The 24,534-nt window shown below is 42.3% G+C and overlaps 1 protein-coding gene across 3 annotated transcripts in view; it reads right to left on the reverse strand.

The window, feature by feature from the left end:
* LOC146866944 (importin-9-like) overlaps positions 1–24,534 on the reverse strand; it is a 346,501-nt gene that overhangs the window by 302,745 nt on the left and 19,222 nt on the right. The gene's annotated exons all lie outside the window — the stretch shown is intronic.

Below are 24,534 nucleotides of genomic sequence, written 5' to 3' on the forward strand. Positions count from 1 at the left end.
GATGGAGCCAAGAAAAGCAACAGTGTGAAGATTTCAAAACCAAAGTGTCTCTATTAACATTTTGTTGTGCTTAACATGACAAAGTTTCATAAAACTAAAACAATGGCTGTGAATGGGTCTACCGAATCCTGTTCAGAACGGGAGAAATATATATATTTTTTGAAGTCTGGACGTGTGAGTTGGAGAAAACTATATGTGAACAGTGGCGACTGACAAAGAAAGCTGAGGCAACGTGGCTTGCTCTGAGGTACAGGGTTCATGCCGATTGGCGATGCATTATTGTTTGCCTCAAAGATTTGAAACATGATGGAAAACAGCTAGTCGGAACTTGCACCTAAGAAGAACAAGGCCTTTGCAAGACCTAATGAAGAGCTGAGGCCAAGGAAGTCATGCAAATGTGGCGAGCCGAATCATGAGAGGGGGGTCTGCATCAGTGCTTTGAAAGCCAGCTGTCCCTGACCTCGTTCTCGCGTACTAGCGAATGATCTACCCTATGTACTGTGAATGGATAAAAGTGTGGACAGAAATGCTCAAGTTCTCATTGGTGTGTAATGCCAATAATCCATGCATTCATTACTTCAGCAATGTTTGTCTGACATGTATTACCATCTGTGTTATTGCATGTAGGACTGCCCCTTCCTATTCCGCATCTGAAGGTGGGGCTGCAGAGCACCTATCAGACAAATTTGATAGGTGGTGCCATGTGAAGTGTACTAACCGCAACCAGTCCTTTAGCCAAATTCGCATTTTGAGACTTGGGTGTATACTTTTTCAATTGAAAAAAATACAAGCGGCAGAAGGTACGGCGTTGCTAGCTAAAAATACCAGACTGACAATGTCTCCTGACAATTGGCAAACACTGCAGTCACAGGTAAGTATCACTTAAGAGAGAGAGGTACAGTGGGAGCAGGGGTGGCAGGCAGGGTTGAGGAAACATTCGTCACATGTTGGCATCGCCTGTAAAAGACCGGTAGTATTAGGTAAGGCTCAGTCACATGCCTCTGAAAGGCGGCTAGGACTCGTTCAGATTCTGTCACAAGTCAAAGGAATGACAAAGACTGTAGGGCTTGGCAGTCAGTCACTTGGCAGGATCACATCGCAAGGTTGTGTGGGCTGGGAATATATCAGTTGTATGACAGTTTTGCATGTGAAAGAGTAGAGTGGGGACAGCATTACTCCACTCACAAGGACCCCTCTACACATTCAAGGCCTCGTCCACCCCTACACTGCTGCATCACAGGACGGAAAAGAAGAATGCAATAATTTTGACCTGGTAGCAGGTCTTTTAAATTCAAACATCCCTCTGGACGGCCTTCCAGTGCATCTGCGAATGCAGTCCAATCACCTGAGGTTTTGGCGTATCATCAAGATCGACTATACCCACACTAAAAGTGGGTGCCCTTCACTACCCACACATTTGGCACATTACATTTACCCTTATCAAATGTTTCCATGAAGCTTGAAAAGAAACTTTCAATAAATTGGTATTGGCTACATGAGCCATGTGTCGAAGATGCACCTCAATGGTCATATAGAGCAACACATTGAGTACAGGGATAAAGTCTTAAAATGCACAAAATGCTGGCTTCCCTCGCCTCCTTTGATTTTACCATTGCCACAACAACTGACCAAACTGTTCTGAAAGAGTTACGGTTTAGAGTAAAACTCTCCTGCTCCCTTGAAAGACTGGAAAATATATGGAAATGAAGATTGTAAGCTGTGCATGTGAGTGGCTAGCCTGGTATATGCTACACTTATGTAAGTTGACAGACTGCATAAGTCCAGAAAACCCTTATGGTGAATTAGGAGGTCTAAGACAACCTTAAAAAGCTCTCTAAGTGGTAGCTGTGGAGAGCAGCCTTCAGGCTTAGTCCAGAAGAAGTGTAAAGCAGCTTGTTTTACCAGAATGCAATCTTCTAGGTATCGATTAAATGAAAAAGAACCACACAAGGTATTTATAAAAATATATATTTATTATATAATAATCACTAACATGTTTAGATATCTCCTACCCAGAGATATGCACAATGCACACAATACTTTGCATACAAATCACATAAATAGCACAAAATACACAGTGAACCCCAGGGAGAGACCAAACCATATATTAAGAAAGTGGTATAAGAACCACGACTTGTGTCAAGACAATGTCTAGAGGATGTAGAAGTGCCAGGCCCCCCAAGGAACCACCAAAAGGTGAGTGACTAGGAACCCCACGGAGATAAGTGTGCAGTGTGGGAACAGGACTGCATTCTCTGTACAAATCAACGTGCAAGTCGTGGTTGCAATTTTAAAGAAAAAGGACCTTTCCAGTGGAAGACAGAAGGTTGGAGCGACACCCCACCTGTGGATACCCTAGCACCCACATTACCTACACCAGGGAAGCTGGGTGCAGAGGTGTTAAGTAGTGTCAGAAACCGCCGTTGAAACCAATGGAGGACTTCAGGAAAGTGTCACTGCTGGAGAAGGAGAAAGTGTCCAGTGGAATCCGAAGGTGAATTCTAGCTGTTAGGTACCTGCAAGCAGAGGGGACGGTGTCTATGTCACACAAGATTGATCTGGAGACCTGAAGACGAATGCCCACCAATGTTGAGTGTTGCAGGAGAGTCGACAGTGACCTTGACTCTGCAGCTGTGAGGACCAGGCGACACAGATGAAGACTAGGAGCTGTGCACGAGCTGTCCCACGTCGGATGTCGAGAACTGATGGGTCGGTGTCCATCTGATGCACCAACAAGCCTTGGCAACTGCAAACAACATGGATGTCGAAGAAGGTGCAATGTCAGGATCAGCAAGGCTCAGTGGACTCACCACAAGCATGGGAGTCAGGGCAGGTCCCAAGCAATCATGAGCCCAAAAGAAACAAAGATGACCCTCAAATGGACCCACAGGACGGAGGCACTGGTGTCCAGAGAGGACCTTAAGCGTCCCACCAAAAGATGCAGGCCACGATACAAACAATGCAGACGAAGATTCTCGTCACTGGAGATGCTCGAGGCTGGGGCTACTTGGAGCCCGAAGATCTTGGTGGAAGGTAGCCAACGAGTCTTTGCAACGGCAAGTCGACGCAGTGCACAGAGGTTCGGTTACTGCAGCTCCTCTGGGGGATACTGGCCTCAAACTTGGTGGTGAGAGGGCCAAGCAGGCCTCGAGAGATGTGGAGAACCCCCACCTGTGTTGCCGAGCCTTTCTGAGTCCCTGGGAGTTCAGGATCAGCAGACTGGTCAGCTTTGTTGCGTTACAATCAGATGCAGGGAAGAGACTCCTCCTCTCCAAGGGAGATTTCTTCAGGTGTCTTTGGTGCCCACAGGCCTTGGAAAGTTCCTGTATGGTACACAGGCGATGCAGCAGACTGAAAGGGGGACAAAGTCGAGCCCAAACGTAGTCCAGCGAAGTCCAGAGTGCCCAGATGGTAGAAGTTGAAGTGGTGTCTGAATTGAATCGTGTTCCATGACGAATCTTGTGACCTACCCAAAGTTATGCCCTTAAGTACACTAGGGAAAGGGTTTGGACGATTTAAGGTTCCCTCCCAAGGGAGGAAGTGTACAGTGGGGAGGATACTCCCATATCCTTTGTCCGATTTCGCGCCAGAGCAGGAGCCAGCGGCTCCCAGAGCTGGTTTTAACTGGACTATGCAAGGAGGCACCAAATGTGCCCGTCATGCAGACTGAGTGGCGCTGGCAAGGACACCCACCTGGCCCCAATACATTAAATCCTGTCTGGGAAGTGGTCACAACTCCCTGTGACAGGATACCAATTGTTCTGCCTTTCGCCTGCTCGAGCCTGGCTCAGCAGCAGGAGGGCAGAATCGGGTCTCTGGTCGGAAGCAACCATGTTGTGCTGTCCGGGTTTAGAAGACTGGTGCCGGGAGCACTGAGAGCCTAACAGAGGTGTTCTGGTGCTTGGAATCATACCTCACACCGTTTACGGTGTGGGGGTATGATTCCAACATGTTTGATACCAAACATGATAGGAATCGTTGCAGCCAGTTTCAAGAGGGTTGTCGCGTAATTACGCGGTGCCCCCTTGTATGGTATATGGCTGTTTCACTTACAACCCAGGAGAATGGACTCCGTAGGCTGTAGGGGTATCCTGCTCATGCAGGGGCACCCTCACACTTCGAACCAAGCACCCTGCCTTTAGGATTGCAAAGGCCTGCTATAGGAGTGACTTATAGGTTTTAAGTGCAGTGACCCTAGATATAGGAAACCTATATCTTTCGTAAGTGGTGCTAGCATCAGCTTACACAGGCTGCAATGGCAGGCCTATAGTTACAGCTTGAATGGTCTCCCATGGGTGGCATAATACATGCGTCAGCCCATGGGGGACCTCTGGGGTACCTATGCCATGGGTACCTTGGTACCATATACTAGGGACTAATAAGAGTACCTCAGTAACCAATCTGGGATGTACCCAAGTACTGAACAGAACAATTTAGGGGAGAAAGCAGAGAGACTGGGGTCCTGATTAGCAGGATCCCAGTCAGACTAGCCAAAACAGCTTAGCACCAGGCAAAACATGGGGGTATCCATAAAAGCAGCTCCTACTTTCCTACAGTACAGCTTTAAGAGGAGTGAATTTGATGCACATTAATCCAAAAAGCATATTAAATGTGTTAGCGCACTCAGACCCACAGGTGGTGGGGGTGGTATAAAGGGATGTACAGAGAAGCACCACTAAGAAAACGCATGTGAATGCTTAAAGGCTCGATATTAAAATCCGGCAACCAAAGGCATTAATGATGAAACATAGCATGGTAAGGGTTCTTTATCTGTTTTCCAACTAGTTGGGTTACTCTTTCTCTTCCTGAGGCAACCGCAGCCCTCCCTACAAAGCTTCATTCTTATGTGCACAACTTAAGGGTGTGACGTTATTTGCAAAGGCAATGACAAACATGGGAACCTCCTTTTACAAGCAACAAAAAATACATTATAAGTGCAAGACCAGTTTATCAGTACTCAACTCTTTGGGATGCCAGACAGGATGCATGGCCAGGGCTACAAGTGACGATTGGGTGGCTGCCAACGTCGAAGAGGAATTTAGTCCACGTGCCCATCTCCCCAACACCTCGACATTGCGGAAAGGTACTGTAAGAAATTGTATTTGGGGTAGTTGACTATCCACCTCAAGGAATAATCACTAAATTAACCTGAGCTCAATCACTCGGTAGCTATTTCACAGAGCAGACCAGCCTAACTTAGGGCAATGTGAAAAGTATTCCTGCAGCAGCAAATAGTAACAAAGTCAAAATGCCGAATAAAAATCCCTAACCGAATTAGAAATAGAGTAAAGTGTAATAAACAAAATGACACCAAAATGACAAAAACCCAATAAAGAGAACCGGAGATATGAATTTTTAAAGATTTCAAGGACAATAACACCAAAAAGCACAGAGCGATAATATTATGGGCCGGTAGACAGTTACCTAGGCACAATTTCAGGCTGGCTGTGATGGAAAGTGGGTCAGATACATCAACCAAGTTGGTCCCGGTTGCTGACGAGAAGTTACTTATTTGTTAAATTCTTTATTAAAATATAATGTGCAGAGTTTTATCTTTAAAAATGAAGTGTTAAGTGCAAAAATTGTAGTAGTCATTAATACTTCAAAACTATTGGCATGTTGCATAGAAATGAAGTATAGTTTATTAATTTGACGTAACCACAGACCCTGTGAATAAAATAAGACATGAATACCGAAAAGCTTGTTTTTTCAGACTTCACAACCGTTGTGCAAGATGTTTTTCTTCTCTTTGCTGCAGACGTTGTAATTTTGAAAGCTACTGTTTATAAACTAATTATCAGACATTTGTTGTATTAGACGACTGATAGTACAGTTCTCTTTACAAATGATGTAGACGACAGGGAGGATGATTCACATACACATGCTTAAAAGACAATTAAACTCTGGTGAGAATATGAGGTAAGCCTGTTTCCAGGAGTGTGCTGAAATCCAATTAGTCAACAAGAAGAAGAAAGAATATATTTGTTGCAACAAAGTAAATGTGCATTTAATTAGTGTGTGATCTTAGACTAGAGAGTCCCCTGTCCCAGACTCTTCAAGAGGATACTCTTTACTGGGTTGTCTTGGACATCTCCTTACGAGAAGTCTCACTTCCTGATTTGCTATTAGAGCTGAGGATACTATCCAGCGTATTATGCTAATGCTTTATGCTTGATTCTCTATCGGGAACATTCATGGGTATCTGAGCTGACACCTTTAATCCTTCTTGCATTAATACCGATTTATTTAGAATACGGAAGTTTATTTATGGAACACACTTGTTGCATTTTTATTGTATCAATTCCTTATTGATTTGCTATATTGATTTACGTTATTACCAAATAATTGATTGATATTAATCTTTGATAATGAGATTTAGAAAATAAAATCTTAAAGAATGAGAAACTAAAATATTTGAAAATGAAACCCTTTAGCTCAACGTAACTCTTTTGACTGAACTAAAAGAAATAACTGATATTGTTTTATACTAACTTCCCCTCCTCACATTTCTGTCGACATCAAAGATCCATCAACCTGTACGCAGGGTTCATGACTGGTAAGTGACAGTGAAACCATGTGGTCCAACAGTGGTAGCAGAGTATAGTTTATGTCACGAGAGAGGATCTTTAATAATTAGTCCTAGTTGAGAAATGCCCATGTCCTTAAGACCAAAGCCGAAGCTTTAAGATTGACGGCGTTGCGGTTTCGAAGGTGGTTGCAGTAGTGGGAGTATCAATAAGCTTATGTGTTGCTATGGTCTTTGTTGAGATTTGGTCGTGTTGTTTTGTTGTGCTTGGGAATAGTAGTGTGTAAGCGTAAATTGTTGAGCAGTTTAAGTAGTTGAAGTAGTTATCGGACTCGAAGTAGTACAAGATCCCAGAATAGATAAGCAGTTCAAACTGTGGTGTTATTTGTGGTGCACAATTGTAAGATATCTTCGAATTGCACAATTGATATAGGGACTATAACAATGATGTGATTGTACTAATATTGATTGGGGTTAGTGGAGCCTATTGCCAAAAGGAGAAACTACATAGTTGGAGTAATTTCCCGCTGGTCAAGATTTCATTTGCGTATGTGTAAGATTAGGGAAGTCGGAGGGTGTTAAAACCTTACTTCCGATAATTTTTGTATAAATGAATGATTTGGAATTTCTTAAGTGGAGCAGACAAAAGTTAGTTGTTTATTATGCTTAGAGTTGTAGAATTTGTGTACGAGAAAGTTGAAAAGGAAGGTGAACCGATGAAAGGAGTCAGGAGTACGTCATAGGGTGCCATGCTGAGATTGGTCAGCTGGCATTAGAGTCGAGCTGTTATTGGTTAATGACGACAGAGTGCCATGCTGGGATAAAACAGCTGTTGTGAAGTGCCTTGCTGAGACTGGTTGATGAGAACTCAAATATTAAGCTGTGACATGATTGGAGAAAGATTGAAGTATACGGAATTAGAACCAGAATCAAAACCCCGAAATTTGAACTTAATCATTGCACATCATTTGTTGAATTATTGCAAAAATGAAATGTTTCATAACTTTTGGATTAGAGGTGATATAGTTCAAGAAAGTGAATATTCGTCACCAGAAGGTAGGCCAGTTTGTTACATGACGACAAATGTACGGTTTCATGCAGGTTTGTGGCTTTGTCAATGGTGCAAGATTACTGAAAATTAGAGTTCATTTATATTTCCACAAAATGGTACATTTGATTTAGAGGTTATTGAACATTTAAAGGAGAAATTATACAATATGAAACCACCTCCTAGACCCTCACATTAAGAAGCATGTAATGCTTGGGAGACAGCAGCACGTGATAAAGAAAAATATCAGAACAGGACAAAGACGTAAGCGAAATTATGCAGATGCTCAATAGGACAAAGAATAGCAAAGGTGGAGAAAATGTATAATCGAGGAAGCTAGAATGTACCCTGTCGTGACCACAGAAAAGACTAAAAGAAATTGGAAACAAATGATGAAGAAGCTGCAAAGAAAATGGACACTGATAGCGATTCGTGGATGATGTTCTGGATGCTTTATTGGCTTCAGTTCCACCACATGTGGCACCTACAACAAATACTGATAGTGATATAGCTTCTAGTGCTACAAGGGCTTCAGGCCCTGTTGACCCGAATGTAATTCAGAACAAGCGATCATTTCCAGCACTTCAAATTGCAAATATACCTGCTGAAGTGGCTCATGCTGTAATAATTCCAGGTTTTACTGTCTCAATTTTGACTGTTCCTGCGCCAGTGTCACAAGTGGTGTCAACATGGACATTGGTAGTGGCAGTTGCGACTGCACCGATCCATATTGTCCCAAATAACGTTGCTCAAGGTGCTGTAGGAGGCGAAGCTGCGACAGGGTTCATGCAGACATCGCAGAATTCACATACTGTTGCATAGATACCACTGCAAAATGTTCAAACATTGAGAGAAGGAAGGAAGGATTGTTTTTACGACACCAGTTGCCAAAAGTGAGACCTCACCATTTGAGGGTGGAATTTTTCCATCAGGGTTTGAAGAAACCACAGACAATAAAAAGACTGAGGTGCCGAGAGATCCTATACTAGCAAAGAAAAGAGCAAGACCATTAGGTGTTTCAAAATTAAAGGTGGAATTAGAAGAAAGGATTAGGAGATGTTTAGATATTCCCCATGTTGAAAATTATTAGGAAAATGAACTGATATATTTGAGTAAAGAAATAATGAGACATGCAGCTATTTCACATGATAAATTAACGGAATTAGCATGAAAATATGAAGTGGAGTGTTCCATTACAAAGATGAAGCTAATGTGACAATGTGATCTTCAAGAATGAAGTTATGTATTGGGGAATTGGTAAAATGCATACGCAAATAGAATGATTTTGACAGATTAGAAAGCAAGTGTACAAAGAAACAAGAAATGAAACCATCAGATGCAGCAGAAGCAAATATTAAACCTCCACCAGCAGCCCCAGATGAAGAGAAAGCATTTACTTTTCCTGGTAGGGAGATGCCAGGTGGAGAATATGTGCATGTACCACGGATTGCAGGTGATATTGCAACACTTAAGAACAATTTTCAGAAATTGAGAGAGAATTGTGCACAGTGGCCTGTACAAGCTGGCAGGTTCTGAGAACAGATCTGAATATTTTGACATTGTAGTACAGAGTGATTTGTGGGCTAAGTACAAAATAGCTGTACAGTGGCCATATTCTGAACCTCCAAGATATGCGCAAACTCCTGCACTTTTACCAGTGATAAGTATGATGAGGCGATTACGTTTTTGAAAGGAAAAGTTCCCATGTTGGAAAACGAGATTTTTGACTGACAATTCACATTTAAGGTGCCTGAAAGGGTGGGGGGGGGGAGGGGGGGGAGGCTGCCAACTTTGCGCTGTTCTAGAGGTAGATCAAATTGGCCCATCTGTAGAAGGAAACGATAATGGCCACCAAGAGTAATTTCTTATTGACACCGGAGCGATCCAATCCACTGTTTGAACAGCGGAAGTCCTAGACCTACCCCTCTCGGGAATAAAGACCCAAGTTGTAGGTGTTACGAACAAACAAATAACCAATCCTGATTCAGAGAATTTGCATTTAAAAATAGGTTCATTTGAGGAGAATCATCAATTTGCACTCATTCAAATTGTGTAAATCTGTTAGGGAGGGATCTTTTGTACAAGTTAAATTGCATTAGTTACTGCACACCGGACTGTGATGAAAATGTTGAATTTGAAACGGCTCGACAAAGAACAGCTGTAGGATTATATCCAGTGAGGATAGTGGAGGATTTACCTCCCGATGTGCAAGATACCTCTGGATTTACTGTATGGGACTTTTCAGGAAAAGACATTGGACTAATCAAAGGTGCAGAACCGGTCAAAATTACAGTAAAGCCGAATGCAATTTTCCCCAAGAACCCCACCTTATAATATAATGCCAGAGACAGTAGCAGTAATAACACCAGCGATTGAGAACATGCTAAAACATGGAATTTTAAAAGCGACTCTGAAAGGATGCAACTGGTAAAGTTGTTTGCGCAAAATTGGTTCAATCCCCGATTCAGAGTCCTAGCAGAGGAGTTGCGCCACACATGTGTAAAATGTCAACAGATGCATGCAGGAAGAACACCAGTAGCTATGAGTCACAAAGGAAGGTCATGTGGACCCTTAAATAGAATGCAGTTGGACTTTATCAAGATGCCTGTATGTACCGTGCTGAGCTATGTCCTGGTTATAGTGTGCATTTTCTCTCGATAGGTGGAAGCCTACCCAACACGGAAAAATGACAGCTAAACTGCTGTTGCGTGAACTTATACAAAGGTATGGATTTCTGGTTTCTTTGGAGACAGACAGAGGCACTCATTTTAATACTGAATTCCTTAGAATGCTGTGTGTGCCTTTCCAAGTGGAACACTGTAGTGATCATCCCAAGGCTTCAGAAACAGTGGAGCAATTAAATGGAGCCCTGAAGTCATAATTGGTCATACTTTGTGCCTCTACTTCTACTACTCATTACCATTGGTTCTGATGAGTCTTTGAAGTATTCCTGACAGGAAAACAGGATGATCACCTAATAAAATCCTCATGGGACGTGCAATAAGACTGCCTGCTGTACCTGCAAATGCACTTGTGAAGATCACAGATGACATGATACTCAATTACTGGAAAGGACTGGCTGATGTGGTACGTTCTGTTTCTCACCAGGTTGGAGTGGTCACTGCCTATCCACATCAGGAGCAGTACCATGACCTTGGTCCTGGTGATTGGGCTTTGGTGAAGAAGCATTTGTGGAAGTCCTGTTTGGAACCAAGGTGGAAAGGCCCCTACCAAGTCATCTTAAATCACAAACACTGCTGTCAAATGTGCTGGGATACCTAACTGGGTGCATGCACCACAAACTCAGAGTAAAGCGACCGCATGAAGATACAGTGTTCTTTGAGCAAAGTCAAAGAGCTCCTCTGACAGTACATCGGGAAGAACAAGAGAGGGGAGAAAAACAGCAAGAACTCACCAGTACAAGTTTGTGAAATATCGCAAAGTTGTGTGGAAATACCCACTGAAGAAACAATTAGAGTATCACAAGAGCAACTGAATAACCCAAATGAAGGAACGAGTGAGAAAAAGATAAATATGAGGATTTGAATGGCCAAATGGTAAGAGGCGATTAAGATCAAGTGCGTCTATCGAACGTATACCGCCAACAATAATCGAAAAAACAGTATCCAGTGATACAAGTGACACAGAGGAGGATCTGCACACACTAAGGAGATCCAAGAGAGCAAGAGTACCTTGTTGAAGATACTCATTACCTAAATTGACTTACAATGCCAGAAATGTGGGAAGTGGTTAAAAGTCAAGATAAATTGAGCTCAGAGTTGTTTGAACCTCCATGATATGCTACACTGTCAAACAGGGTGGATTAAAACAAAATATTTTAAATAAATATGCAATTGAGAACTTTAACATTATTCAAATTTAAGACTGAAAGCATCTTCAACGACAAGTGAATAACGGTGTTAAACTCAAGAAGTAAAAGAGACTGAAGTAAGAAAAGAGTTAATAAAATAAAAATAATTAAGAAAAATTCCCTAAGGCAAAGGCTGCAGTAGAACAGTAGGCATAACACACTTAGAAGTAGACAGAGTAGGACTAGGAATGCCTAGTATTGGAGTTTGTACAAACAAAATGGGAAAGCTATCAAAGCATTAAAAACAAACCTAATGATGTTTTTCCATCACAAAGGGCTTCAAAAACTACTTTACACTTGAAACACCCCTCACAGAGCTAGTGAGAGAATGTACCTTCCCAGGAATTGACATAACAGAACACAAAATGGCACAAAGGACATACACAGAAGTAGCACTCTCCAAATACAACTTGCGGACAAATCTTGCGCTTTGTAAGGGGGATGAACAGGCACTTGATTTCTCCCACTGCTGAGGCGTATAAGCTATTGCCCAGAATGCTGTTCTGTAAGGAGCAGAGTTCTGGGGCTATTCAGAGCAAGCTTTTGATTAAGCTTTTTGATCTCTATCATCTATTAAATCTACCCTCCAGCACCTTAATAGTCCTGTTACATCTAGACATTGAGATGCTGGATACTTTCAGGTTAGTCCAGTTGCAACCTGTATTTTACTGGGCCGGGGAAATGGGGCACACCCAAGCTAGAGCAATATAAGAAGGTGCTGCAGGAAATATTGTCCCTTACTGGAAGTGGCTCATTGGCCTGGTTCAAACATGAACGAACCGTGTAATGACAGATTGCTAATTATGATCTTTGGACCAACCCAGAGTCTATACCCAGGACGTTGAAAGCAAGATCAGACTTACATACAAAAATAAGTGCATGGTAATGCTATAAACCGACAGGATCATAGGCACATAAACTAAAGCCTCTCTTGATAGGAAGTGCTCCCCTAGTTTTGAGATATACTTGGATAAAGTTGAACCATCAGTGGCTAAAACTTTGTATATTTTGCTAAAAATTGGCACCTTGACCCTGAACCATTTTATTTAAATAGAGGCATGGTCATGGTAAAACAACCCATTGTTATAAAAATCGGGAGTGCATTGCACATGAAATCCACTCTTTAGCCTTCCATCTAATACACCGATTCCAAAGAGCAAAATGGCTAAAAGCACAAGTTCAAGAATATGGGTATTTGTAACATGGCAGCCACTGTACAACTGATAACGTGAGACACCTTGAGCACTATGGTATTTTCCATTCCACATTTAACTAAAATGCTGGAAAGTTAGGAAAAGTCAAACATCTGAAATATCCTAAAGGTCTCTCCTTTCAGCATGTTTTATAGCTATATTCAGTAGTTTTTAATTACCCTTTTATGTTTTATGGGCATTGTCCCAAATAAATTACTTACAAATGTTTCTTTTATGTTTAAATGGCCATCTACAAAATATACTGGATATCAACTAAATTATAATGAAGAACTTATATAGTGTTCAGTGGTAAAAGAAAAATCCTGCAATTGATGGAGGAAATGCTACATACACCAGCAGAATGTTCTCCACCATACTATGCTTAGGACACAAAATTCCACCAGCGGACTTAATAGTGGATTTCGAATTTCGTTCACTTATTGAAGGAATTTCTTTTACTACCCACCTTTAGATCAAACTGACCAAAAAAGCCAACTCAGGGGATTGGTAGGGACTGTGTGGCAAACCATAGCACTGCTCCACACCCTAGTGGGCCACCAGGGTGGGGGCTGGTTTTGGCACCTGGGTGGCAATTTTTGTTACCGGGGGCCAGCAAAATTGTCCCATTGTAACAAAATCGCCCGAAACCGGCCCCAGCAAACAGATCGGCGGCACACCCCCCCTACCCCCTCGCAGTTTGCCAGGGCCAGTTTTGGTTCCCAGTCTGGCCCTGGCCAGTAGGCCACAATCAGCGCAAGGAGGGCAATATAGACTATCCGTTCATGATAAGGTGGCTGTGGAAGGCCAAAATACTGCCACTCCCCACCCCCTGCAGGAGCCCCAGTTGCCTTGAGGAGCCGGAACTGTGCTGAGCAACTCATGCCGCTTCCTTGAGAGGGCCTAGCGGGCCCAGTGCCACAGTATAAGCATTGTTATTTAACACCAGTGGTGGGGAGTCTCTAGCGGGCCCGCGCAGACAAATATCTGGAGATGGCAAAGTATAAACCATCTTCAAGGCAAAACAAGCTGGATAAATACATCAAGCCATTGCCGCACATCGTAGACTACACAGACCCCGTAGGACCATAGATACCTATAGAGGCTGCAAAATCGGCATCAGTCGTTAATAAAGCCCTTTACACATCTTTAAAAAAATCAAGAGACTAACCCTAGAGGCCAAAATTGGTGAGGTCAGCAAGGATGTCTCACTCCTCCAACAGGACCCGCAAAACACGTGGGGCCAAGTGACAAATGCTGAGAGATATATCTCCGCCTTAGAAGACCCAGAAATTACACTACAACAGATGGTCAGCTAACTACAAGTAACATGCTCCGAAATGGCAGGAGAGATAGAAGATGCTGAGGCCCCCGTCCTGCCAAACAACCAGAGATTTGTTGACTTCCTAGAGGGTGTTGAAAGCACCAACGTGCAGAAATTCCTGGAAATACCACTCTTTAGTTTCCTGCCGGCAGACCAGATCTCCACCTACTTCATCACTGAACACGCTTACAAAACGCGCTCTCCCGACAGCCAACCACAGGGGGCCTGCTGCAGGCCATCATCAGCCAGCTCCACAATTGCCAGGACAGAGACGTGGCCCTGCGCAATGGAACATTTTTAAGGCAACACCCCCTATGAGTCCTCAAAAATCCTCATCTTTATGGATCACACAAGGTCAGTCAGGGCTCAACAGAAATCGTTCGATCAGGTAAAGCAGAAAAGCGAGCCATGGGCCTGATGCATATGCTACTTTTTCCAGCCAAACTGAAAGCGGTTTTCAGGGAGAAGCAATATTCTTTGACCACTTGGACAGGGCTTCGGATTGGATGGAGGAGCACCCCCTCGCAATAACTCTGGCAAGCCATGCCTGATAAGCGATGGTCCCCTGGGGAAAGACCTGGATGGGCGCCTAGCGGGTGCAAGCCCACGCAGACACCAGGGCACCTGTGGCAGGGCCCATAGGTCTTGCTCAGGACCAATAACACCAAGTCCAGAGAACACAACTCTAAAGAGACTCTGAAGAGAGCAGAGGATCCTCTCAGATGAGAATTGATGCATCCCAACAAGCAACGAATCAGGGCAATAATGGTTGACTAACTAGGCGCAACTCCATGTTTACATGTTTTGTTTCAATGGTTGTTTTGCAATATTGAATGGGGGAAGACATGATTCTTCTGGGTGGGAAGTGTAGGGAGGACAGGGTAAATTATGTTTTTTTTGGTTTTATTATATTTTTATTTTTTGCTAAAAACTGTGAAATTGCAGCGTTAATTACATGTACATATAATCCAAACATAAAACCGTAATTTCATTTGAAAAGTAAAGATCAGGTAATACAATGTGCATAATAATCAATAAATCATAAACAAGAGACTAACATAATGTAACAGAATTTTCAGAATGGACTAAAATAAAAAATTTCAATTTATAAAAAAAAAAAGACGCAATCAAGGAGGAGAGGGAGCCCCAGATCCTATTTCCTTTGATCCTGCCTTTTCTGCCTCTCCTTTCATAAAAGTGCCTTTTCAAAATTATATATTTGTAAAAATCGTCCCCTCCACTGCTGGAAGGTTGGAGGTTGTGAATCAAGCCAGGCAGAAGGGACAGAGCCTGAGAACTGCCATTGCTATGAAAGCGAGTTCTACCCCCTTTGTTGCCGACTAAATCATTTACCCCTAATAACATCTGCTGAGGTGTCAGAGGAACATCTTCATTAAGGACCTGTTGTAAAAAGCCTGAAATTTCACGACCTAAAGATTCTATACAAGGACAAGTGGCAAAAATATGCACTAAATCCACACCAAAGGTTGCACATCTAAAGCAAGAAGTCCCCTCAGTTCCACCCCATTTAACAATCTTCGCAGGTGTAATATATAGATCAAGTAAGGTCTTAATGAGCTCATAAAACAAGAATCCTCAACCCCCAGCCTATCCTGCCATCTCAGCTTATCTAGATCTAGATCATCTGGTACTCCTTCCAGCAGGCATCTATATATTTGTGTAATTGAGGATTCTGCACTACTGGTTAACAATTCCATCAAAGGTACTTGTCCAAAACCTGCCGCCCCACCAGCCTTTTTAAGCAGGAAATCTCTCAGCTGTAGAAATTTAAAAAAATCCCGGGGGCCCACACCAAACATTTCCCTAACCACTACGAATGAGGTTTATGTGATCCCCAACTAACAGGTCCCCTATCCTGTATAAACCACCCTTTCCCCACCCTGCCAGGCATGCATCTTGTAATGCCCTTGGCAGTTGGTCATTCCCAATCATGGGAGAATAACAGTTGAACCTACCTACCCCAAGTTTCTTCCTTATGCCTGCCCAATTGCGAAAAGCAGCGATTAGTACCTTGAATTGAGTTTTCTTGAAATAGCTTGCTTCATAGAATTTCAAGAAACAACCGTTAGCCCGGGCGCCTATCAGTAGCTCATATACTGTCGGCACATGACCGGGACCCTCCCTATCCTTTTCCTTAACTTCAAAGAGAGGCCGGTAATATTGGAATGAAGCTGCTAAATAATATAGCTTAAAATGCGGGAGCCCCATCCTCCTCTATTCCTTGGAAGGGATAGGAATACATTAGCTCTCCTGGTACTTTGGTAGCACCAGATAAACCTAGCCACCTCCTTCTCTATTTGTTTAAACCAAAAATTATGAATTTCCAAAGGAATTGCACGGAAAATATACAAAAGTTTTGGCAGGATCATTTTAATGAGAATACATCTCCCTACTATTGACAATTTAAGATTATCCCATCGCTGGAGATCGTTCTTAATTTTCCCCATTATAGGGATGATATTTAAATCCACTATATCTTCCACCGTTTTTTCTACAATTCTGTTATCCGTACCTGTAACAAATGTATTTGTCACAAACTGTGTTTTAGCTTTATTCAATAAAAAATCTGATTGAGTCTCAAAGTTCTTAGTAATACTTTCAACCGCAGACATTGCACGATCAGGGTCAGATGAAATAATAGCCACGTCATCGGCGGTAGCACATCTTCCCCCTTATTTTGATATTTTGTATTGCGGGACACGTGGCAAAAGAGCACCTTCCCAAACCTGTATATATACTGGGGGAATGTCCATTCTCCCAACATTTGTGTCTGTAGTAGCCCAGACACATGGGGGAACGGAATTGAGGTCCGAGCATGGGGAAATATTACATTGTTTGGGTGAGGTCTTTCTTCCAAATATAACACTCACCTCAGATGGGGAGCAATGTATGGTAGCATGAAAATGTTTCAATAGGTCAAGTCCCAGCAAATTATGAGGAGCATGCGGGGGAAGCAAAAAGGGTGCAGAAGTACTAAAATTGTTAACCTGTAAGGGTATTTTTCAGGACACAGGGTTGGGGTTAGGGTTCCATCGAACCCCACTGATGTTATTATCTGGCCAGACAAGGGTGTCCCAGGGACCAGTTGTTGAGAAATCGCGCTACATGTCGCCCCTGTATCTACTAGGAATTTCTGATCCTGCCCAAGTAGGGGAGCTGTTAAATAGGGTCCTGACTGATCTACAGGTATCTCAACTGGTCCTCCTTGTCCTACGCTGTCCTAGCCGGTCCTGGCATCATCCGGTTTGTAAACATCCAAAGAATATTGATTATTCCTTTGATCAAATAAATATCTGACGAATTTCTGCCTGAATTTTGTTGTGGCTGTCTGGGGGCTTGATCTCCCAGATAATTACTTGCTTGTCCCCTGCCCTTCCCACTAGAAGCTAAGACGGGGCATTCATAACGCCAGTGCCCTACCTCTTTACAATAGGCACATTGATCCAGTCCCAGTGGTGTCTGTCTACAAGGTGGTCCTGGTGGGGGCATTTGTCTATGATTTTGAACACGGCCTCGACTCTGGGGTCCATAAGCCTGAACCATCATAACCTTAGTCTTTAAATCCTTTATTTTACCTTCTTTCCTGTCATGCTCATCTGTCACCTGATTCTGGTAATACTGAGCTATATCCAATATGGCCTTAGGTGAGACTGAGGTCCATGTACTTTCAGACCCCTTTAAACGAACAGATATTTCGGAAAGTAAGTTTCCAACAAATCAGTCTACAAATAAATGGGAGCCCGTGGGTGTAGATGTGTCTTGGCCACTAAAATTGTGAAAAACGTCCTCAAAGCGAGTAAAGAAATCAGGGACAGACTCGTCCTTTCTTTGTTTACAAGCAGTAAGGAGCGTCCAATCTATCTTCCGTGGGGGAATTATCATCTTTATTTAAGGGAGTATGTTGCCAGTGAGTTCCAGTATGAGCTGAGCTGGTTTTTTACCAGCCTTCCTATCAGCTTCGGCCACTATTACTGCAGCCCAATCTCCTCCTAACTCGGCAACATGATCCTGTTTCCGGGCGAGTCACCACATGTCCGGCGGTAAGATCACACCGAAAAACATATCAATATCAGCTAGCGTCATAACGCAAGAGTCAATAGCTGCCTGTACTTCATCATAATAACCTCTGGGGTTCTTCCGAATATCCGGTAAAGAGGCTTTAAGAGTGAGAATATGCATCCGTTTTCAGGGCATGTAAATCCAATTATACAAGAAATGGTCTCTAGCATCGGGGCTGTTAGGATCATCATTGTTTGTGTTTCTTCTCCCGGGCATAACCTGGGGTGCAGCTTACCTCATAGGTCTTATTCGGGGAGAGGCAAAAAGTTTGTTGCGATGCTGCATTATTGTGGCTATGGCAGTATTAACCCTTCCTACAGGGAAGGCCCCTACCTGTCACTGCCGATTAATGCCTCCAACATCGTCTGGACCGTTTTCCCCTGTAATCATCTCCCATTGGGCCAAAAACTAGTAAGAAAGTTTGTTTATGAGACAAAGGAGCTCGCCTTCAGAGAAATCTTGTATCTGGTGTATCATTTCTCCTGCCTCCATTTCCAGATCATTTAGCCAACTCAATACTATCTGTTTTATTACATCTTGGCGTGGTTGAGGTATGGCAGAGCAGAGAATTCGGGGAGCTGGGATAGGTATGGGAGCAGCTGCTGGTCCAGGTGCGTCAACTTGGGATGGGGGGGATAAGGGACAAATCTGGACAGGTGGAAAAGTAAGGGGTTGGTGGTCCAGGAGGAGGGTGTGCCAAAGGTGCGTATGGGGGAGGGGGTCGTTCAATTAATAATCTGTCAGTTTCTGAGTCAACATCATCATGGTGGGCCTGGGCCGTCGCCGTTGGCCTAACGACATTCTTTAGATGTTGTCAATCTATGTTCTCGACCTAAACATTCTATTTTTTTCTGACCTTCATTATCCTTTAATTCCTTAAACTTTTGATAAACTGTCTTCCTTTCCTGTTTCTTTCTCACTTTCTCTTCCTTGAGCTGCCGCTTCTTCACTTCCTTCCTCCACATACGCAAACTGTCAAACATAGCTGGTCCAACTTTCCTAGCAAACAATACTTTTTCTAAGTACTCAAGTTTATGAGGGTCCATCGTCCCCTCTAATGGCCACTGAAATTAGGGTTCCCCTTTTGTATATTTGTTCCACAATGCACTATACATGATGGGACAAATACCATTTTTAGCATACATTTCAAAATTCGGCCTACCTTCTGGGGCGCTGGCTGACTCTTCCAAAATGCGCTGCTTATCGCAGCAGTAATAACAAAACTTCCATAATTTACTAAAAACAGGCATGTTGTATAAGGTATAAACAATAGCTTACAAACAGAGAAAATTCTCGCATTACCTGTATAATCTTAACATTTGCAAATGTTAATCAAACAAATACCAAACAAACAAAAACTGGTCCAATACAATCCGACCTATTCGTACTCTTCAACTCCCACCTGTCGATCCTCCGTGATCAAATGATCAATTCCAAATAGCCGTTCGGAAGCCCAAGTCAAGGTCAGCAGCCCCCGGGAAGACCAGAGTCGGGAAGCCAAAAAAGTTACCTTGGACAAGAGAACTAGTCTCCTCAGGTGGTGCGCTCCTGAGTGAAGTTTCTTCTCACCGACACGATCTCCTTCCCTGGTCCAACTGCAGGCCTTTGATGGGGCCCCACATTTGGGTGCCAACTTGTGGAAGTGTGCCTTCTGCCAGACAAACTAGTGCAGGATCACCCTTCGTCCACGGGTTCAAACAAGTAAGGAGAATCAACACTGGAGTGAAGTAAGAATCAGGCAATTTATTAACACTCATGAGTGGGGGCTCTGTCCGACGAGCTCCAAGAGGCACTCAAGGAGGAAGCACACCGAGCAATGATTACATGGGTTTTTAAAGGAAAAGGTCACAAACAGGGGACGCCCAATGGTGTATATAGAGCTTGAGAAATACACACACAATGAGGTAATACAAACACCAACAGCCTTGGTGTTCAAGCAACTTCGAGCTACATAACAAGAAACGCCATCTATATACACTCTATTCATGGTTTAACTATAGATAGGAAACTCCGAGCAGACGCCAGCTGTTCTTTTGTGCCGCTTCTGTGTGTACACATTTCACAATACCCCAATCTGGTTTCTTTACACACGATTGTGCAGGGGGAGTGGGGCAGGGGCTGGAAAAGAGGACAGAGAAAATGGATGACGCATAGGTCAACACGATGCGAGAAGTTGGGGTTTTTACATTTTAACAATGTGGGTGGGTGCGAATCATATGTGAAAGTACTAATTGACATGTACTCCGGGGGGGGCGGAGATGAAAGCCTCTAGTGGAACTGCAACTAAACAGATCATACATTTCCTGAAAGAGTTGTTTGGAAGGGAAGGTATACCCAATGTTACGCTTACAGATAATGGCGTTGTTGCAATCAAAAGAAGTTATCAATGTGGTAGATCCAAGTAGTTGTTTATTGGTTGATTATAAGGTGATAGTTACATGGTAGATGAGTTAGATCAGGTTGATATATGGTTGATGTATAGTCCATATATGGTCCCACCAGGAACTGCATCTCTGCTGCTCAGCCCACTCTCTCCAACTGTCATACCTCCCAGTCAGCCAGGCACACCAACATTCCAATGGTCATCAGGCATTCCATCATTCCACACACATACCCAAGCAGACTGGCTAAGCAGCAAAAGACATAGATACAACACATCCCCTTTCTTTACCAAAATCAAAACACAACTAGAAACAAGCCTAAATGAGATAATCACAAATATGCAGAAGACTTGTAAAAACATTGCATTCAGAAAATATATCTCAAGTGAAATAATGATACATCATGACAAAAGATAATGAGAATGTGAAATGAAAGAAGATAAAATAGAAAAGAAATAATGCAGAGACAAGAGATAGTAAGAATGCGAAACAAATGAAGATAAATAGAAAATAGTTAAGTGCAAAAGAGAATATAAGAATTCTACACAGAATATAAGAATTCTACACAGCACCCATCCCCTTTCCTTAGAAAAATAATCTCAAAAAAAAAACATGTAAATACAGAAAATTGGAAAGAACTAAAATGGAAAAATACGATAACAAGAATTCAGGAAAAGAAAGAAATTCACATGGAAAGAAGATTTCATCTTGAAAATGAGAATAGGACAAAAACTATCCTCCAAATTAGCATATTAAATTAAACTGAATTGTGTATTCAATTCTTGACAATTTCAACTCTGCACATTGTGCATTCAATATTTTGACAATTTCAACTCCGCACATTGTGCATTCAATATTTTGACAATTTCAACTCCGCACATTGTGCATTCAAACTTTTGACAACTTCAACTCTGTGCATTCAATATTTTGACAACTTCAACTCCGCACATTGTGCATGCAATATTTTGACAACTTCAACTCTGTGCATTCAATATTTTGACAACTTCAACTTCTCCTTAAATATTGGGATCACTACCCATTAACCATTTCAATATAAAGTATGGGTACACTGCCCATTGCGCATTAATCACTGATACTTAAATACTGGAATCACTGCCCATTAACCATTTCAATATATAGTATGGGTACACTGCCCATTACATATAATTCAATAAAATGTGGGTACACTGCCCAACTTAGTGGTACGTTGTCCTTACAAACCTGGCTAAATACAAGATAATAAAAAGAGCATAACTGTAATAAGCAAAATATCCATGAACCACTTATTCTCACTGACTGAAAAACGTTGTAATAACTGTTAAAAGATCTTAGTATCTTGAATATTTCATCCTTTTTCTTGAAGTACGCTGTAGCCTTCAACCACAAAAAGTATTGACAAATAAAATACAAAACACAACCACCAGATGGCACTCGTGAAAAAAAAACAAATATAAGCCTTAACTCGAACTTGTTCGTGATTGTTTCTGTTTCCGTGTTGATTCCAGAAATTATGACCAGTCTCTGTGCTCAAAGGTAGTACCGGTGTGAAAACATGTTCAGCTCACTCAATAAAAGTTTCAATAGTTGGAGGTTGTATTAGGTGCCAAAATTGTGGTACTTTGATCTCATGGGTAACACCGACTCGGCAGAACACATATTCACTGCACGGAAATCCACCTATCATTGTTTATTTGCACTCCGTTGCGTTCCCGTAACCATGGAACACAACAACAAAAATGGCTGCTTGACGTTGCGTGACCTTGCGCAGTGACGTCCTCAAAGTCCTTCAGCAGTCAGAGAATACACAAACACGCTAGATGCCGATGACACATTGATTCTCCGCCGGAACACATGGAGATTCGACGACGTCATCAGTGTAAGGATGACAGCGTCGAAGAAGGATCGCTCAGCTGGCAAACGGTGAGTGAGGACACGCGCGCACAAATACAGTCACACCAGCAATTTACTCACGGTTACATTAGGATGACTTCAAAAGTAAGGAATAGGTTAGTTCTTATTGCCGACTTTCAAGAACGCTGGATGGCATCCGCTGGGCTAATTATAGTGAGTTACTTGTTTCTGGCAGGAGTGCCTCTTTCATATTCTGGAAATTTTTTATAGAGTTTCATTCGTTCGTGGCAGCAGCATACATCTATTTTTAACAGGCATTAGCTGACAGGCTTCTTCTGTCCTGAATTAATTACCGCGTTACCTTGGAAACAACTTTCTTTACTCTGTAGTATCTGTGCAAATCCTCGGCTGTCTTTCTTGGATATTGCCAGTTTCTAGTAGGTATAAAATTAACAATGTTTTGTTCACCACAGGATGCTCGTAGTATACACTCGTCGTTAATGCTGTGTCTCTCCAGCATATGTTAATTAATAATTCAAACTGCTTAAATGAATTTCATTGAGGAGTGAGAAGCACCCAAAGTAGGCTGTCCGGTTGATGGAGGACACTGGTGGGACAAAATTGGGTGTTCTCCTCGTTTTCAAGTTTAAGTTCCTTCAAAATTTCTGTACAATTATCCTTTGCTTGTAAATTCAAAATCTTCACTTCAGGTAGGCAGGAAACAGTACACGCAGGGTTTTTTATCCAGATCGTCGCCAATGTTGCAATCAAAAGAAGTTATCAATGTGGTAGATCCAAGTAGTTGTTTATTGGTTGATTATAAGATGATAGTTACATGGTAGATGAGTTAGATCAGGTTGATATATGGTTGATGTATAGTCCATATATGGTCCCACCAGGAACTGCATCTCTGCTGCTCAGCCCACTCTCTCCAACTGTCATACCTCCCAGTCAGCCAGGCACACCAACATTCCAATGGTCATCAGGCATTCCATCATTCCACACACATACCCAAGCAGACTGGCTAAGCAGCAAAAGACATAGATACAACAGGCGTACAATTGGTGTCACATGAAATGGAGGAATTTTGGGGAAAGTATGGGATAAGACACAAGAAGTGTTTATTATACCACCCAGAAACAAATGGCATGATGGAATGGTTTAACTGGGCAATACAAAAGACTATTGCTATGGATAAGTAGAGTAGATTGGATCGGAAAGAGGAGATTGCTAAAAAGGCTGAACCATACAGTCTCTCTCCTCATGCAGTCACATGAAGTCTCCTTTTGAATTGTTCAAGGGAAGGCATCCCTACACTTTGGTGGCACCCTATGGGTGAATTATATGGAATCAAGTCAGATTTGCTCAAAAGTGATAGGAGTTGGGAATCCAGGAAAATAAAGATAATAAGAGGCTCGTGAGAAAATTTTTGATGCAAGGAAATCTGTAAAAACAACAAAAGTCAAGGTTGGAGATTGGGTCATGGTTAGAAAACCATGCTGGAGTGGATTCGGCTGGGTACCATATGTCCCTGAGAGTTATCAAAGTTTTGACCAATGCTATTATGACGGAAGACTCCCGCATATGAAATCTCAATAGAATTGTCGTTGTCAGTGGGAATGTTGTTAGAGAAGGTGCTGCGATGATACCCACTTCAAACTTTCACTTAAGAAAATCTACCACAGAAGGTAAAGTCCCTTTGTACTTGAAGGACTAATGAGTGGGATAAAGTATGTTCCTGGTGCATCTTTGTCTATTAGGATTTCTGTATCTATCCAATATTTTATAATGTGGCTGATCCATTTTCCTTTTGTATTACAAGTTCTGAATCTTTCCAATATTTTATGTAACATTGTATATAGGTAATACATTGTTTGTTGTTATTTAAGGGAGGAAGGTGTAAGGTATCTCAAATGCTGGTGTATGTACAAACTAACATTTGATGGTAACCATGGTGATGGAACCAGGTGAAGACATAAAAGTAGGAGAGAGAGAGAGAGAGAGAGGGGAAAGGAGTTAATGAAGAGCAGTTACTGAAGATGGATGGGACTATTTGTATAAAAGGAATAAACTTCACGTTTAACTACCCTGTGACTCAAGTATCTTATGTTGCAGCCACCTTGTTACAGTCCAAGCCACTCTCTCTTGTACTGTCTAAACTTGATTACACCAATGGCTTCTTCCATGGATCATCTTTAGCAAATTTGAAAAGACTACAACGGATTCAGAACTCTGTTGCCAAACGACTCCTACATGTAAAGCC

This window comes from Triturus cristatus, chromosome 1_2 (genome assembly GCF_964204655.1).
Source record: "Triturus cristatus chromosome 1_2, aTriCri1.1, whole genome shotgun sequence".
Lineage (NCBI taxonomy): Eukaryota > Metazoa > Chordata > Amphibia > Caudata > Salamandridae > Triturus > Triturus cristatus.